This window comes from Elephantulus edwardii, unplaced genomic scaffold, assembly GCF_000299155.1.
Source record: "Elephantulus edwardii isolate Elephantulus edwardi_28Jun2011 unplaced genomic scaffold, EleEdw1.0 scaffold00238, whole genome shotgun sequence".
Lineage (NCBI taxonomy): Eukaryota > Metazoa > Chordata > Mammalia > Macroscelidea > Macroscelididae > Elephantulus > Elephantulus edwardii.
The window spans coordinates 3,698,837-3,708,195 of NW_006399988.1; positions in this window are offsets into that span (position 1 = coordinate 3,698,837).

Sequence of the window (9,359 nt, forward strand, 5' to 3'; positions counted from 1 at the left end):
CGTCGCCCTCGCGCTGCGTCGCCCTCGCGCTGCGTCGCCCTCGCGCTGCGTCCGCCTGTTTTTAAATTTTGTTTTCAGTCTTTTTCTTGGGGAAGCCCAGGAGTATTCTGTAAACTTTCATCATGAGACTCTTATCTGAGCTGGTATTGCCAAATGTTAGTTTAGTTTCCAGTTTTCTTTTCACCCTGTTGGGGAAAGTTTTTTGATGCAAACAATGATTTAATCTTCAGAAAGATCTCATTCATCAATTTTATCCTCTTCAGATTGTGCGTTTCTGTCTGTATTTGGCAGTCTTTTTATGCTGTAGACTAGGTCTTCTAAGCCTGATCCCAGTTTGTCTCTTATGAACTTCATGGTTTTGGCTTTACTCCCAGGTCTCTGATCCACCTTGAGTTGATTTTTGTGTGTGGTGTGAGATATAGATTCTGTTTCAGCTTTCTGCAGGTGGAAGTCCAGTTTTGCCAGCACCATTTGTGAAGAGGTTGTCATTTCCCCATTTGAATATCAGTTTACCAAATATAGCTGGGTCTATTTCTAGGTTCTCAATTCTGTTCCATCGCTCTTTGTGACTGTCATTGTACCAGTAGCATGCTGTTTTGCTTATTACTGACATATCATAGGTTTTAAGATTAGGGTGGAGGGACTAATTTTTGTTTCTCAGAATTATTTTGCTTTTTTATGGTCTCTTGTCTCTCCAAATAAACTTGACAATTTCCCCTTTTGATATCCTTGAAAACGGAATTTAGTATCTGCATTGAATTGCACTGATCATGTAGATTGTTTTTGGTAGGATTGTCATTTTCACAATATTGAGTCTTCCTATCCATGAACAGGGCACATTTTCCCATTTATTTAGGTCTTTTATTGTCTTATTGTGTTCTGTAGTTTTCTTTGGTTTACTCCCAAATATCTTAATTTGTGGTTGACTATTGTAAATGGTATTACTTTCTTGATTTCCTTCTATGAGTTCTCTTTGCTACTGTACAGGAGTCCCCTTGATTTTTGGGTATTGATCTTGTATCTTGCCACTCTACCAATCTGGAGACTAAGGTGCACCTGATTCGGCCATAACTTTTGCAATTACTTGCTATGTATCAAAAAGGTGAACAATGACTACGGATGATAGAAGGGGCATTGATGCCTTTGTGCTATGATGTTGGAGAATAATATTGAATGTACCATGGACTGCTAGGAGAACAAATAGGTTTGTCCTAGATAGGGTGAAATCAGGTTGCTCCTTGGAGGAAAGGATTGTGAAGCCTTGTCTGAATTCTTTGTACATGTTACAAGTCAGGATCAGTCAGTCCTTGGAGAGGGACATCATGCTTGGGAGGGTGAAAGGACACCACAAGAAAGGATGACTCTTGATGAGATGGATCGATTCAGTCACCAGGATAATGCGGATATGTGTATCAGAGACAATAAGATTGGCAAGGGATTGAGCAGGTTTAGGGCTGTTGTACATAGGGTCTCTATGAGTCACAGACGACTCGATGGCACATAACAACAACAGAAACAACTTGTAACATTTTTCCTGTTTTTGTTGAGTCTTCTTTTTTGTTTTTTTCTGTGTAGGACCCAAGTTTGATTTTAAGCCAATGCCCTTCAAGTAGTATTACCCCTTATCTGCCAGTGGAAGCTTGAGTATTGTGACGCTGAAGATGTTTCAGTAGAGCTGTCATTTTAAGATAAACTGAGATGAGCTGATGATCTACTTTAGAAAATCAACTAAAGAAAGCCCTGTAAAACACAATGGTCTGATCTGCAACTGATTGTGTGGCTAACACAGTACCAAGCAGAATTTTATCCAATCTTTATGAGGTCTCCGTGAGTCAAGGATTTACACTACATAGCTGACAACAGCAATTGCAAAGGTTACACAGAAACACAGAAGAAGACTCCACATGATGGAAGAGACTCAGAAATCCATTAGCTGAGGAATGCTAAAGATTATCAGCAGCTAGAAACTGAAAGATACCTTTCATTAACACCAATGTCCTGAATTTAGACTATAAGTCTCCAGGACTGTGAGAAAATAAATTCCTGTTCTTTAAAACACACCAAAAGTGTGGTACTTTTGTGACTACAATACTAGTAGAGCAGACTTTTATTATCCTTGAATAGTAATATGTACTATTCCTTGAGAGCAGAAAAGCCATTTCTGAATTCAGCTACTGACTGGAGTGTGGTTTTTGTAAAGATAATAATTAGCAGCTTACAGTGGGTTGCATGTGAAAGTCATATTGGCTCCAGGCTGGACGAGAGATGGTTACATGTCTAAATGTTTAGGTGGAAGTTTAATGGCTGACCACAGAATGTTTGATTTGACTCCAGTTTCTGCAAATTAGATACCATCTTGGAGTATCTTCAGACTATGTTTCATTTCTCTCACAGCTCATTGACAGATGTCTTTTCAGCAAATGGTGGTTTATTAGCACATTAGTGCTCACTCTGGCCATTTCATTCTGAGGATAACCTCACATGCCCAAACCACAAGTCATTCTTATTTTGTTTACAGAACCAAAATAACAAATTAACACCATTTTGACCAAAATCAAAGTCTTCCAATTGCAGCAGCAATGAACTTATCAGTGTCTCTTGAAATCATCGAAGTTGCTGGATTGCTTAAAAGTCTGGCAGCTCTAGTCTATGCAGAGTCGCTGAGCAAGAAACACCTTGTGATCTCATTTTAAAAAAAACAGCCTATGAAAGGCCTGGAGCACCTTCTATTCTGACATACACAAGGGAACTATGAGTCCGGATCAACTTGAGAGGTAATAGTTTGGATTTAGAGGAATCACATAGCTGTGAAGAAATCAATTCCTCCCTTTAGTATTAATACCAGATTTCAGGATCTTGGCAGAAAGCAGAGAATACCAGAAGAATCTGTGCTTCATTGACTGTGCAAAGGCTTTTGACTGTGTGGATTACAACAAGCTATGGCTGAGTCTGAGAAGAATGGGAATCCCAAAACATTTGATTGTGCTAATGCAAAACCTATACTTGGACCAAGAGGCAGTCATCAGAACAGAGCAGGGAGACACTGGAGGGTTCAAAATCAAGAGAGGGGTCCCTCAGGGATGTATTTTGTCTCCATACCTTTTCAATCTGTGTGCAGAACAGATCATCTGAGATGCTGGGCTGTAGGAGGAGGAATGTGGCATCAGGATTGGTGGAAGAATCTTCAACAACCTTTGTTATGCAGATAACACAACCCTGCTCCCTGAAACTGAGGAGAACCTGAAGCACTTGCTGCAGAAAACTCAAGGACTGCAGTCTTCAATATGGATTGAAGCTCAATATCAAGAAAACAAAGATTTTCACCACTGGGCCAATTGGCAGCATCAAGTATGGATGGTGAAGAGATTGAGATAATTAACAGTTTTAGTTTACTTGTTTCCACAGTCAACACTCTTGGTAACAGCAGCCAGGAAATCAGGAGACGAATTGCATTGGGAAAGTCAGCTGTGAGGGACCTCTAAAGAGTACTAAAGTGCAACAACATCAGGCTGGAGACTAAAGTGCGCCTGATCCAGGCTATAGTCTTTGCAATTATGTGGTATGCATCAGAGAGTTGGACAGGGAATAGGGATGATAGAAAGAGAATTGATGCCTTTGACTTATGGTGCTGGAGAAGAGTGTTGAATATACCATGGACTGCTAGGAGAACAAACAGGTTTGTCCTGGAAAGGGTGAAGCCAGAATGTTCCCTGGAGTCAAGGATTCTGAAGCTTTGTTTGACATAGTTTGGGCATGTTGCAAGGAGAGACTGGTCCTTGGAGAGGGACATTATGTTTGGGAGAGTGGAGGGATGGTGCAGGAGAGGAAGACCCCCGATGAGAGGGATCGATTCTGTGAGTGGAATGGTGGGAAAGAATGTGTTTGAGACAGGGAGGTTGGCACAGGATAGAAAGGCGTTTAGAGCTCTTGTACATAGGGTCACTATGAGTCACAAATTACTCGATGGCACATAACAACAACTACTACAACATCCCTGTTCATGCCTTACCTCAACAAAGCTCAAAATTACTCTCAAAGATTTCTGGAGAGGAAATATTTTGATATACTTTGATTGTGGCACATTAGCTTAGACCATTAACTCCTAAGAGCAGTCTAATCCAAAAATCACACTCTCCTTTCTCTGGTACACTTACATACTATTTACCATGACAATAACAACAACAACATTATTTTGGGAGTTTTACTACTCTGTTGTTGTTGTTGTTATATGCAGTCAAATTGACTCCAACTTACAGTTACTCTATATGTAACACCTCTGAACCCCATTTTATTCTGAACCAATGTCATAATCTCTGATATATCTACCTCATTACCCCAGTCACTGAGTCAATTCATCTCATCCAGGATCTTCCTCTCCTATGCTGTCCTCCAGCATGCCTACTCTAGGTGTCCCTTATTATGCAGGAGCATGCCTGTAACCCAAACTCCACCAATTTTCTTATTGATTTCATTTTTTCTTTTTCTTTTAATAACTCTCATAGATTTAACAGCCATGCTTTGTGCACAATTTGTCAGACTTCTGTGAGGGAGGTGGATTGAATCAACAGGCACTCTGTGGGAAAAGGAAGGACAGTCTCTTCCAGTATAGATTTAAAGCTTTAGAAACCCAGTGGAAGGTCATTATGAGTCAAAGTTGACTTGAAGGTAGTGAATGGAATGAGTGAAGAAAAGTTATATGGTACAGAATCCTTGAGATTCATTGTGTGTTTGTAATGACAGCATTCTCCAAATGACAATGAGCATCATTTACAGTGATATCCTAAAGAAATATCTCTAGATCTTTAGGACTCCTTAGTAACTAGAGTATGTGTTGTTATTGTTAGAGGATATTGAGTAGTCTCTGCCTCACATGGTTCTTCTCAATGTTAGATTCCAACAAGTTGAGTATGACTCATGACAACCCTGTTCTATCCGTACCATTCTCAACATTCCTGACATACTTGAGCCCACTGCTCCAGGCAAGGTGTAAATCAATCTCATTGATTTTTTCCCTCTCTTTTGCTGGCCTTCCATCTTTCCAAGCATGATGTCCCTATCCAAAGAATACGTCCTCATAACAATATGCCAAACGTATGTGTTGTGTAGCTTGGCTATCCTTGCCTATAAGGATCACTTTGGCTGAACTTTCTCCAAGACATATCTATTTGTTCATTCAGCAGTCCATAGGATATTCAGTGCTTTCCCTCCAACATTACAACTCAAAGGCAAAAATTATTTTTCTGTCATCCTTATTCACTGTCCAGTTCTCAGATGCATAGCAAGTAACTGAATAAATCCCAGCCTGAATTAGGTGTACCTCAGTCTTTAAACGGATATCACTGCCTCAAACCTTTGGCGGTGGATCTTACAGCAGACTTCTCAATGTAATATGTCTTTTGATTTCTTGACTGCTGATAACAAGAGTGTTGATTGTAGATCCAAGTAAGATGAAATTATGGACAATACCAATCTTTTCTACATCTATTTAAATGTTGCTTATTGATTTGTTGATGAGGATTTTTATCTTCCTGATGTTGAGCTGCAATCCATATTGAAAGCCATACCCTTTGATTTTCTGAAGCAAGTATTTCAAGTTCTCCTCACTTCAAGTAAGCAAGATTGTGTTATCTGCATAATGCAGTTTATTGATGAGTCTTTCCCAATCCTGATGTCACATTCTTCTTTGAGAATCCATCTTCTCAATTTATTTACTCAGTGTATAGAATGAATATGTATGATGAGACATTATAGCCCTGACACAAACCTCTCCCAATTTTAAACCTTTCTTTGTTCAGATAACAGCTTCCTGGTCTAGGTATACGTTTCACACAAGCATAATTAAATGTTCTGGGAGGTTCCATTCTTAGTATTATCCATAGTTTGTTAAGATCTACAGAGTCAAATGTCTTTGGATAGTAGATAAAACATAAATAGACATTCTTCCGGTACTCTCTAATTTCAGCCAACATCTAACTGATATCAGCAATGGTGTCCCTGATGCTATGACCTCTTCTAAACTCCACTGGAATTTCTGGCAGTTTTCTGTCAATATACTGTTGTATTCATTTTTGGATGATCTTCAGGAGTATTTTTTCTTTCATGTGATAAAAATAATGTCTACATTATGTTAGATCACTTTTCTTGGGAATATGATCACATACAGATTTCTTCCAGTCAGTTGACAAGGCAACTGTCCTCCAAATTTCCTTGCACAATGTAAGGGGCAAAGAATGTAAGGGGCTGTATCCTTGGGATGTAGCTGTGTGCCTTGCAAACAAAGGTGTCTTCAGAAGGAAGATTGCAATCAGCTCTCATGAGGCATTCTAAGAAGGAAGATTACAAGCAGTTCCCATACATCTTTAGACACTGACTCTTGTGAGAGTAGAAACAAATGTTTCTGCTCTTGATAAGGTTCTTGCAAATGTAAGAAAGCATAGTTTATGAATGCTTGAATGTACGTTTTTTATCTTACTCTGTACCTGGCCTATTCAGGGCCCTATGAGGTAATCCTTAATGTTTCCATTTCTTGGTGAACTATTTCTTTGTTTCTGAATTCTAGTAAAAGCAAAGGTTTTGGGATTCCTCGGGGATAGTAGCCTAAGCGAGCTCTAGTCTTTTTGTATTTACATTCTGCTTTGCTATTCTTCCTTCTGCTCCACCCATGAGAAACAACACACAGAGCTGGTGAGAAGGGTTTCATGTGTTAGTTGAAACATACCAGTTGATATAGATTCTTATCTTTTGTTAATGCCTTCAATGTGGCTTGAACTTCTTTAATTACCATTGTCTTTTTATCATATGCTACTCCTATAAATATTTTCATATTGACCAATTCTTTTTGTACAATTATATTTGGAATATCCCTCCCATTCTCTTTTGATACTTCTTGGATAGTGTGAAGTTTTGTCTCAGTATTGCAACTCAAAACTTGAATTGTTGCTATTTACCATTGAATTGAAACCAACTCATAGCTGACCCTCAAGAAGGTTTTCAGAAGCATTAAGTGGGACAGAAGGAGATTGCTCATCTTCCTCTAATGAAGCACCAGATTTGAATTGTGTGCCTCTGGTATGGCTGTTCAGCTCCCTATCACTAGGCCCATCAGAGCTCCCTGATACTTGATTTAAAATAAGATGAGATAATATTCAGTCCTGCAAACTAAAATGAGGATTCTTCTAATACTAACATGATTAATATTGCAGAAAAACTTCCAGGAGCTATTCTTCTGATTAATTTGTGTCTCTATACCAAGATGAGCTTTGGTGGCCTAGTGGCAAAAAGATGCACTGCAATCACAAAGGCATACGATTCGAGGCCACCAGCTGCTCTGTGAGAGAAGGACTGGCAATCTCCTTCTGTGCAACTTCTGCCTCTGAAAACCAGCTAGAGGGTCAGCCATGAGTCAGTTCCAACTATATGGTATACAATAACATACCAATGTAACAAAATTTTTACTCCAGCCAACTCCAATGAGGTTGAGGAAGGGAGAGCGAATAGCATGGAGGACAAAGAACATTGTTTGTTGTACTTAGAAAGCACATTTTGCAGTACTTGGTGATCAGTAAATGACCTAAATGACACTTGTAAAAATTGTAATAGAATTTGCATGGATAAGTTGCTTCCTTTAGATTCTAGAGGCTCCTCTTAGGAGACCGGAAACAAATGTACTGGAATTCTACTAATGTTGTCACTAGGGATTTATGGGATATGCAGATAGCATCATCTGATGTTGCTTGTTGGGCTGACACCAAAATGATTGTGTATAGAATTTTGAACTGCCAAGAAAACAAATAGGTCTGTCTTGGAGAGGATGAAACCAAGTTTCTCCTTGAAAGCTAGAATTTTGAAGCGCCATCTCACATACTTTGGGCACGTGGCCACGAAGGACTGGTCATTGGAGTAGGGCATCATTCTCAGAAGGGTGAAAGGACAGTACCGGAGATAAAGACCCCAGATGAGACAGATTGATACAGTAACTGGGGCAATGGGGATTGGTGTGTCGGATTTAATGAGACTGGCTCAGGATAGGGAAGGGTTTAGAGATGCTGTACATAGGGTCGCAGGTGACTCAATGGCACATTACAACATAAACAACGTAGAATTTTGTATAGTCTTTTGGCTTAAATTTAACATTTTAATAAAAATATCCATGTAGTTATAACAATTTTTTTAAGCTCACATTACATGTATCCATATAAACAAGGCTAAAGCTCTGTGCTAATTTACTTTGGGCATGTAGCCAGAAGTGAACAGTCGTTGGAAAAGACATCATGCTCAGAATGGTGGAGGAACAGTGCAGGAGAGGAAGATTCCTGATGAGATGTATCAACACAGTAAGTGGTGCAATGGGGGTAGGGTGTCAGAGTCAGTGAGACTGGCTGAGGACAGGGCAGGCTTCAGAGCTGTTGTACATAGGGTCTCTATGAGTCACAGGCAACTTGACAGCACACTACAACAACAATGTGCTGTTGTCAGAGTAGTCATTATCATTCAAATACAATGATGCTTTAAAGTGTGTGATTTCCTCGAAACTGCTGTTAGTCCTGTTAATATTTTTATGGTGGCTGATTTTGTCCTTTCCCCCCCCCCCGTTTTTTAAGTTATACTATTAAAGTAATTAATAGTGGTGAATTTACATCACTTATTTTTATAATGAAATAATAAATGAAAGGAAGAAGAAAAACAGAAAAAAGACTTTGAGTTACTAGTAGTATTGCAACTAATAAAGTTAATTCAATAGACAAAGATTTTGCAAAACAATTTTGTTGTCCACACACTCACTCATTGCTGTAGTCAGAGATGACTCATAACTGACACTTCAGTAGGTTTGTAAAGGCTGTAAATCACATGGGAGGAGATTGTCCATTTTTTCCCAGCAAAGTAGTTGGTGAACTGGAACTCCTTGCCTTCGAGATGGCAGCACAACCATAATGCACTAGGCCACTGGAATTCCTGTTTTGTTAATATCTAAGATATATTACATTTAAGCAATTACTTTACTTCTCACCTATCACTCTATGATGAAAATTGATAATAAGCATCACTGAGGATTCTCTGTCATGTAGATCTGGAGTTGGTCCACTGTGGGGGTTGATCCTGTGAGTTACTACAATGCAGGACTCCCCCAAAGACACCACTGAATTACACCAGAGAGCCTTCAGTGTGCCATCCTGTCTAGAGACTGTTTGCCCTCACTACTTGCCATCTGCTCTGTACTCAGTGGCTGGGATACCACTGGCATTTGTTACTTTGGCTCTCTTTGTGTGAAGGCTTTCTCTGGATGCAGGCAGAATGAGCAAGTGACACCCCTAAGAATATACTTCAACCAACCAGCAAGCTAAAACTGGAAGGTCAATGTG